The 10,108-nt window shown below is 42.6% G+C and overlaps 1 long non-coding RNA gene across 1 annotated transcript in view; it reads right to left on the bottom strand.

Moving 5' to 3' along the window:
- Positions 1–10,108, bottom strand: part of LOC307223769 — a 301,182-nt gene that overhangs the window by 172,809 nt on the left and 118,265 nt on the right. The window lies entirely within an intron of this gene.

The following is a 10,108-nucleotide window of genomic DNA, read 5'->3' as shown; positions in this document are numbered from 1 at the left end:
GGCGGCCCTTGAGGGACATGTCGCGCTTTTCTCCTGCGGAGGCATTAGGGACCTTTGAGAGCTGCTGGCTCCTTTGCCAGCAAGGCAGCGAGCGGCAGGAGGAGGGCGAGAGGGAACCCCGGGCTCGGGCTTCTCTTCCTGCCGCCGCCTCGCTCGCCCTCCTGGGCCAGAGGGAGAAGAGGAAGCCGGCAAGCGTTGAGTCAAAGCAACAGTGGGGCGCGGTGGAGCTCATGTATTTCTTAGGAACCACAAAGCGGGTACAAAGGATATACCCGCCAACATCTCTCCGATGAAAATAGGGACGTCCCATTCCATAATGATTATTTTACTATTTATATCCCACACATTTTACTAGGTTGTCCCAGCCACTCTGGGCAGCTTCCAACGTATATAAAAACATAATAAAACATGAAACATAAAAAACACACACCATACCTTCTCTATGCAGGATTGCCTTCAGACAGCTCAGGGGTCGGATAATTTCATACCCTCCAACATTTCTCCAATGAAAATAGAGACATCCTACCATACTCTCCAATATTTATCCAGTGAAATTAGGGACGTCCTAAGGAAAAGCAGGACATTCTGGGATCAAATCAGAAATCAGGATGGCTTCTTTAAATCAGGGACATCCCTGGAAAATAGGGGCACTTGGAGGGTCTGAAATGATGAGTAACAGTAACATAATGCAACATAACGGAACCTCACAAAAATATACCCCCCAACATTTCTCCAGTGAAAATAGGGACGTCCTATTCAACAACAACAACAACAACGGTATTATTTATACCCTGCCCATCAGACGGGGTTGCCCCAAACACTCTGGACAGCTTTCAACATATGTAGAAACATAATCAGACTTTAAACATTGAAACACTTGAAGCCCTATACAGGGCTGTCTTTGAGATGGCTTGGGGGTCGGGTAACTCCATACGCTCCATACCCTCCAACATTTTTCCGTTTCTTTCTCTCTGTCTTGAGAGGCAATGGAGTATGCCTCTGGGGCTGAAGTCAAAGTGCTGGAGAATCACAGGGGCTGCTGTGGCTGCAATGACTGGTAACTCATCACTGCTGCCTCCAACTTTGCCGAGTTAGCAGCACTGAAGTGACCTCTCTGGGCACAAGCCTGGGTGGTGTGTATGTATGGAGGAGGTATTGGGCTCCCCAGACAACAAGACCCCTCTCAGCCTCGATGGTGTGGTGCAAAGGGAAGCAGAGCAAGATGTTTAGCACCAGCGTGGCTGCAGGAGTTGCTGGGAGGAGGCATCCAACTGTCTTAGGGACTCTGCTCTGGATTTGTGTAGGATTTACTCCTTAGCCTTTTCTTCTCCATAAGATGTCCTGCAAGGCATTGAGCATAAAAGTCAATAAAAGCTGGTTATTGGCAATCTCCTTTCTACACACTGGAAGAAATCTGCTTTGGATATTTCCCACTATTTCCACCAGGTGTTGCTGACACTACAAAAATAACTCTAGATCCAGAAAAGGAACAAGTCTTGTCAGAAATTCACAGTACACTATAGTGGACTCTGCCGGCATTCTGCCTTTGAAAGGAAGAAAGTGGGTGTTATATGTTGGCCCTCCAAGTCAGGGTTAACACTTAACTATCATACTCAGTAACAGCAACCCAAAATCACAAAGCTTTTCAGAGAGCTTTGCCGTATAACAAATTCTATAATTTAGTACAGTGGTCTGCAGACTGTGTTTCATGGCCCTCTGAGGTTTCTTGGGAAATTAGTTAAGGTTGCCTGATCTGTAATGGTGGATAAGCACTCCTGAAAGAGAGTTTGCCCACCATTGCATGGGTGTTCGGTGTGGGTGCACTCTTACACCTCACTGCATAATGGTTGTGCCCTAGAGACTGGACCAGCACTCAGTGTGAACCGACTTGCACCCTAGAACTGATGTCAGAAGTATTTTGCAGCCCACAGGAGCTCCTCCTGAGACACATCATGAAAAGCGTTCCCTTAGGCATAACTGTTGAAAGTCACTCGGTATATGATGGCTATTTTGACAAATCTCACAAGAATGAAAAACAGATTGTAGTGTTTATATGCCTCTCTTTGAGAGCCAGGAGATATATTCTCTTTCAAGCCTAAGAATCCTTTCCGAATTTTCTTTGAACTAAACCCTGTGGATATGCTGTATTATGAGTAATCCCTATATATTTCTGAAAATATACACTCTGTGTTAGCTTGTGCGTAACCAAATTATTCTGAAAAGGCTTCTATATATAAGCTTATTTGCATTTATGCAAAATTCTGATGGCTGTTTGGCTAAATGAAGGTAAGATAAAAGGAAAATACTAGGAACAGCCAATTAACAATCTTAACACTCAAGTTCCATTTTTTAAAAAGTAAGTGTGCCTGTTGAAAGCCAACCATGCAATGATTTTAATAGTGTCATTTGTTACAGTCGTATATCCAATTTAGCAAGTGAGATCTGCACTTGAAAACAGGCTTCCACAAGTGCAGCCCATATAAATTTACATTTGGATGAACATATGCATAGCAATGCCTACTGGCTCTTTGTTGAACTGGCTGGATGTGTTTTGAGGTGCATATAATTAGAGCTAGTTTGGGACTTTAATTTTTTCCATGACATTCAAGAACTCAGCAAAAAGCATGACTGTGAAAAGCAGAGAAATGAAATGGAACCCTTATACGGTCTGGGTGTCAATATTCTATTTATTATTTCTAATTTTTATTGTCAGCACTTATTTCAACATTATTTTTTCCTTTTTTAGTGATATACTTATGGCAAAATCCATCATTATAGTATCAACTTGTGTTTGCAAGATTGGTCTCAGTAATGTTTTCTTACCAGCTAGCAAGCAGTGACTAAAATGGGCCTTTTAAAGACAGCCATTTAGGTGCAATTTGCCAGCTAGCATTTTAAAGAAAAATAAAAACATTGTATCCAATGTACTAGTTATGATTATTTAAACAATGAAAATGATTCAGTTTCCTGGTGGTGAAGGAAAGAAATGGATCTTCATGTTTGTAGATGTAGAAAATGAATCAACAAAACTGTAGCTGATTTTTCCTGCAGGTTTCAATGCTGGTATAGGTGATTTTTTTTAGGTGGGTGGATCTGCATTTCCTCACATTACAAATGCCTTTCTTAGAACTTCCCTCCTCAAAATGTTTTCTTCTTGATCTAGACCTTGAAAGGAAGGAGGAGATAGGGGTGAAAGGATACTTGAGCAAAGCTCTGTAACACTAGGAGTTTTTCCTCCTTGGCTTTTAAAGTGTTCCATTCTCTCATTGTCCATGTAGAGTTATGTTTCGAAATTTGGTAGTCTATATATTACTATTGAAGGACGACAAATCACGTCCTCCCCCTTTTGCCTCGTTGGCACTGGACTGTTGATTCTCTGTAATTTATTCCCCAACGTCAAATCTTAGGAGACAATGTCTGATGTCCTTTACAGTCTCCCTTGGTGCCTGCCCTGGCAGAGCTTAAAAGAAAACAAATCCTTGGCAGCATGTCCATGTGCACTGCTGCTGCACTTCTTGGTGATAAAGCTGTAAGCTTTTTTCCTTTGAAAATTGTATTTACTGCCCCAGAGGAGTGCTGTATCATTTGGTTATACAAATGCTTCTCTAACTGGCTTGAGGTGGTTGGTCTCCATCTTTGCTTTGCCCACATGGATTTGGGCCTAAGTGACTTTGCTGTGTTTTCTCTCTTGTAGCGCTGGGTTATACTGGGTCACGTGTCCTGAATCCAGGCATTAATTCCACAAGAGACTGAAGTTTTTGAATTAAAGCATTAAACATGTTTTATTATGTTTTTATATATGTTGGAAGCTATCCAGCTATCCAGAGTGTGGCAACCCAATAAGATGTGTGGGGTATAAATAGTAAAATAATCATTATGGAATGGGACGTCCCTATTTTCATCAAATAAATGTTGGAGGGTATTTCCTCCACAAGAGGTCTGGAGGATGGCAACATGTGAACAGGCCTTTTCTGTAGTGGCTCCCTGCTTGTGAAATGCTCTCCCCAGGGAAATTCGGCTGGCACCTGTGGCACTGTGGTCTAAATCACTGAGCCTCTTGGGCTTGCTGATTGGAAGGTCAGTGGTTTGAATCACCGCGACAGGGTGAGCTCCCATTGCTTTGTCCCAGCTCCTGCCAACCTAGCAGTTCGAAAGCATACCAGTGCAAGTAGATAAATAGGTACCACTTCGGTGGGAAGGTAAACAGCGTTTATGTGCACTCTGGCTTCCGTCACAGTGTCCTGTTGTGCCAGTAGTGGTTTAGTCATGCTGGCCAGATGACCCGGAAAGCTCCCTCGGCTTGAAGCGAGATGAGCGCAGCAATCCCATAGTCGCCATTGACTGGACTTAACCATCCAGGGATCCTTTACTTTGACTTTTTTATATGCACCTTTAGGCACCAGGCAAAGATGTTGCTCTTTAACCAGGTCTTTGGCTGATTGACACCCAATGCCCTTTAAAATGTGTTGGGGTGGTGTTCATTGAGTTGTTTTTGTTTTTATTATGTATTTTGTGTTTTTATATTGTGATTTTATGTTGTAACTGTCCTGAGACCTGTGGGTATATGGTGATATATAATAATAATAATAATAATAATAATAATAATAATAATAATAGAAGAGATGGATCTTTGGTCAGATCCAGCAGGGCTCTCCTTTTGTTTTTTAAAAGGGCTCAGTCTCATCCCTGTGTTTTAGACCACATGCAATTATTCTATAAGGGCAATTTGCAAATGGAACCAGTTACCTAGAGGGATGGTGGTGAACCCTCCCTCACTGCAGGTCTTCAGGGTAGGCTGGACAGCCACCTGCTGAATATTTGTTTATTTAATAAAGTTTATACAGTACTCAATTGTAAACAAACAAACAAACAAACAAAAAAACAACCTCAAAGCAGTTTGCAAAAGACAAAGCAGTAAAATTAAGAAAACAAATTGCAACCCTACTTTAAAATATACAAAAGTTAAAATACTAAAACAACTTAAGACAACCTTAGCTTTCTAGGCATCTGGGTAGGCTTGTCTAAAGAGGAATGTTCTGCCTCTGGATTTCCTGCATCTAGCAGATACAGATTTTTAGCTGTATTACTGAATTTTATGAAGTAGCCACGGCAAATCCTCTTGCATTATGCTACTTTGTTGTTCCATTTTATCCATGGCTGTATCATAAACCAAGCATTTCAGCCTCGCCGTGGATCTTACTTCTGCCTCTAAAAAGAAGAAATAACACTCTTTGGATCTAAACTGGTTTAAATCAAAGTATGCAGTCTTATCCAGTTAATGGTTCTGGGTCTCTGCAGCAGTATACTCAACATCACTTAATATCCACAGTCAATGCTCTAAAAATATTTCTGACTCCGTGTGCCAGCTTCTTCTGTTCCTAGCTTCCAAGCATCTTGAAAAGATTAGACCCTCTTGACTCTTCCCTTTCTTTACAAATCCCCTCAGTTTTGAGAGATTTCCTTTTCTGTAGTGAAATGCTATCTCTTGGTTCTAGGTTCATATATGTTGACTTTGATTGTGGTGACAGTTTTCAAGTGGTTTAATGGCAGTTCTTGTAATCATTTGGGGACCTCTCAGGTTATATTCCATAGTCACCTTCACTACTGTTCCAAGGCATTGTTGTTTCATTTACAGATTATAGAAATTCTGTCTCCTTGTGACTGAATGTACATTGTACCTGTTGGAATTCTGCCTCGGTCAGAGGAATGTGCCTACCTCTCCAGGCACCGGCTGAATTCCTTTGACCTCCCCCTGCAACTCCCGGCAGGTAAACAGGCGAGCTCTGTATCGGCGATTCTTCCCAGACTGTGAGAAAAACACACCACTGCTTCTCTCCTCCTCCCTGCTCCCCAGGGAGGGGAATCAGACTCAGACAGAAATGTATTTACATGTCTTTATTTCTGTCTTTAGCAGCCATACAGATAAAGATGTCTGCACTCTTCACAAACAACAGCAGAGAGAGGAATAACTCCACCCTTGTACATCCTGTACAGGTCATATGTCACACACTGAGCTCACATCCGGTGCTCAATACGGAGAATGGACTGCCCCTTTCTTGCCATGGTAACAGTCACAAACATCCTGTCTGGCTTTCCAGCCACCAGCAGCTGGCTTAGCTGCTGCTTCTTTCTTCTGCATTGCTTCTTTATAGTAACAGTACCCAGTTACTGTGAAGGGTACTAGAAAACCCCATCATTACATCTTCTTTTGGCTGCCTCTAATTTTCCTCTGCTTCAGGATCACCCTCTGAGCTTTGGTACTATAGTATTGATATAGAATTGGGGGGAGGTCCCCCTAAACACTAGGAATACTAGGATTTTCATTGGGATACGGGTTTAAAAAAAACTAACTACGGAGCTGTGCCAGACAAGGAATTCCTGGGCTGCCTTACTCAAAGCAGCCTGACTGGCTCTTGGAAGAGCAGACCTGTTAGATTACAATAGAGAGCCATGGAGGGTCGTCAACAATGTAAGTGAACTTCTTGCCCCAGGTGTGCCCAGAGACTGGAGATTTGGAAGGTTGCCAGGATAACTGCTCTGTGGGTAGAACAAGGTGCTTCTAGGAAGAAGAAGGAGGAAGGAGGGCTGAGAACCATCTTGGAGAGGGAGACAAAAGGGTTTTCTGCACTGCTGTAAGATCTGGACTCCCTCCATGCAGACTGAAGGTGTAAATAGGCGAATAAACCCTATTTCTTAAAGCATGACAGTCTCCACTGTGTCTTTTATTCTCCAAAGGGACACAGACCCTGTGTATGTGCCTTTGACCCCTTGCACTCTTGCCACTGCTTGGCAGAGAGAGGGGCAGGCACAGGGCTTTTGTAACAGTATACTACCTTTGTATCTGATTTTTTCAGGCACAGTGCTTCTGCAGAACTGTTTGTTCCCATTCAGGTCACTGTATTCTGTTGTTAATCAATACATTTTATGAGTTGTTCCCTAGATCGTCTCTAGAAGGTTGGGGGACCTCCCAGAGCAGATTTAAGGGGAACCTGGATAGACTACAGGGGGAGTCACTGAAGATTGTTTCCTTCCCTATTCTGCTGATGCCTTATGTTGCATAAAGGTACAGGTAAAGGGACCCCTGACCATTAGGTCCAGTCGCGGATGCCTCTGGGGTTGCGATGCTCATCATGCTTTACTGGCTGAGGGAGCCGCTGTACAGCTTCTGGGTCATGTGGCCAGCATGACTAAGCTGCTTCTGGTGAACCAGAGCAGTGCACGGAAACGTCGTTTACCTTCCTGCTGGAGCGGTACCTATTTATCTACTTGCACTGGCATGCTTTCGAATTGCTAGGTTGGTAGGAGCAGGAACCGAGCAACAGGAGCTCACCCCGTCATGGGGATTCGAACTGCCGACCTTCTGATTGGCAAGCCCTAGGCTCTGTGGTTTAGACCACAGCGCCACAATCCACTAAATATAAAGAGTCCTCAATTATCTAGCCAGCCAAATCTGTTTAACTTCAGTGATTAGCTCAGACCCTAGCCCCTAGCTGCTCCGGTTTACCAATCTAAGACCACTTGGTCAATCAACTGTTTTAACACTTTGACAGAAAAAGCATTCAGCATTTAGCTGTTGATACCTGGACTCTTCATAATATATTTTCTGTAACTTTTGCTTCTTTCTTTTCTGTGCATAAGGCAAAACAGGGTATCCTCCTGATTAGAGCACTCAGTCCTTGTGATACAACAACAGAGCTTTGATATACACATTTTAAATTGCAGACAAAGATCAAAGCCTCATTACAGTTACAGGTTGATCTGGCCATGATCGTCATGTGTGGATTGATTCAGGTGGGTCTGGGTGTTATAGAGCAGTTTGGGAAGGTCTTGAATTTCAGAGCGACAGACATGGAGGTGCCAAATTTGGCTCTAGACTTGAAAGGGCTTTAATAGTTTCCTCTCAGGACAAGCCACACTCAGAACAAAGGTTTAATAGCTTCCAAGTGGGTCAGTGAATCATAGCTGCTGATTTTAAAAACCAAACAGGAGTTGGTCTCCCAAATGGACCTTAATGCCTGACTACCTGGAAGAAGGTCACAGCTATACCATTTATTTCAAGTACTAGGATTCCCCCAATAGAGTCCTGGAAACTGTAGTTTCTTCAGAGTCCTGGTAATTGTAGCTCTGTGAGGAGTGAACTACGGATCCCAGGATTTTTGAGGGGAAGCTATGTGCTATAAATAAATGGTGTGGATGTGGAATATATTTGTTCTCTCAACACATGTGTGAATTTGAAAACAGCCTGGTGCTGGAGGAAGGGGTACTTAAGTCTTTTGCAGGCTATTTTGTGACCAAGATTCCCTGCCCAAGCAATTGCAGCTAGGATTCTTTATGCACAAAAATGGAAGAAACAAGAAGTTCCCTCCATAGAAGAATGGATAAGTAAGGCGATGGAGTATGCAGAACTGGCAAACTTAGCAACCAAAATAAGAGAACCTAATGATGAAGGTTTTGTGGAATAACAAAATCCTTTTTTTGGACTATTCAAAGAAATATTATTATATGATGAATATGTGAGCAGGATTTGAACTATGAGCAACAGAAGAACTTATAAGCTAGGGTGCAGCAGAGGGAGAGAAATAAAAATACCATGGAAAAGGTGGTAGGAAGTTGACAAAAAGAAAAAGTAAAAATGTTTTATGATGTGTTGAAATGCATGTGTTAAATTTTTTGGAAAACTTAATAATTTTTTTTAATAAAAAACCCAAAATTCCCTGCCAAAGCTACTTTTCTATTGACAGGGAAATACAGTTGAGTTCCCATGTGTTCCCATCCCATGGACTGGCAGTTTTTGCTTGCAAAAAGAGACCTGTGGGGAAAGGGTTAAGTACGCCTTCCTCAACCACCGCTGCTGTTTTCAGACCCTTTGCAGATCTCCCATGCAATGTGTAATTTGGTCTTGTGGGCCAGTGGGCCTAATGCCTACAGGTGCAGAGCTGTTATCTAAATTGAAAACTTGCACTTCAAGCATGTTGAACATCAGTTCTCTCTCTCTCTCTCTCTCTCTCTCTCTATATATATATATATTTGGTAGCATTTTATGTTTTCTCATCAATGACTTAACAAGGTGATACGTATCTGAGGACCACAGCTAGCTGTCTTTTGTCACCGTTTCCTCCATCGATTGCAAAGTGATGGGTTGTGTTGTGGAAACCATAGTTTGAAAGCCTCTTCTGAAGCCTGGTGGAATCCAGCTTTGCCATTTGTCAATAGCCCAGCAATTCCCCTCAGATCCTATAGACGGATGATATGGGAGGCTGATTGGTTTGTGGCTCCCCCCGCCCATCTAGCTTTATCTCTCTCAGAAGACTAATAACATTATTCCAGTCTGCTAGCATTTTGCAAAGGAGAGGAATGTGTGTTGAATCAATAAAGCAATCCCCTGTTTTAGAGCCAAAGGCACACGAAAACGCCGTGATTTAAATCTTTTAAGTTATTTATCCCTCTTAAAACACCTCCAAAGTGCCATCCTTTTGATCTATGTGTTGCTTGATTTATTTGGATTCCTCTGACGTGAAGCACGCTCCGTTTGAAGCTTTTCCAGGGTTGTTAAATTAATAGATTAGTTTTAGTTGCAAACCAGTAGGAGTTAATCAATTGAGTACAACGGGAGAGATGCTGTCTGAGCTAGGCTGGATTTTGAAGGGTTTAATGCTAATCACAGCTGGAGAGCTACAGCTGCTTTTTGCTTGTTTAGTAATAAGAGTTGATGAGGAGCTAATTTAAAAAGAAAGCCCAGGCACAGGTGTAGAGTTCTTCCGGATTGTCAGATTATTCTAAGCTTCGCTGTATTAATGGAAAGGATTTTCTATTGTCAACATGTACAGGAATTGGACTTATTCTTTCCTTTATTCAGGATTTCTCCAATAAAAGCAAAAAAACCCCCTCTGGTGGCCAGGTGAAAAAGGGAGCAGGGCTCCTGCAGCTTTTTAGAGTTGTGTAGATAAGGGGAGTTCAACAGGTGTAGCTTACATGACATGTACGCCTACTAAAAGTCCCTCTTCTACATGACTATTAAAGGTGCAGGTGCCCTCCTGGACTCTGTCTGGTGCTCATGTGAATGCCTGGATTGCCAGGCTGCCTGTTTAACCACCCAGCAACTGCTAAA

This window comes from Podarcis cretensis, assembly GCF_951804945.1.
Source record: "Podarcis cretensis genome assembly, chromosome: 9".
Lineage (NCBI taxonomy): Eukaryota > Metazoa > Chordata > Lepidosauria > Squamata > Lacertidae > Podarcis > Podarcis cretensis.
This window is presented reverse-complemented; position numbering and strand designations above follow the sequence as displayed.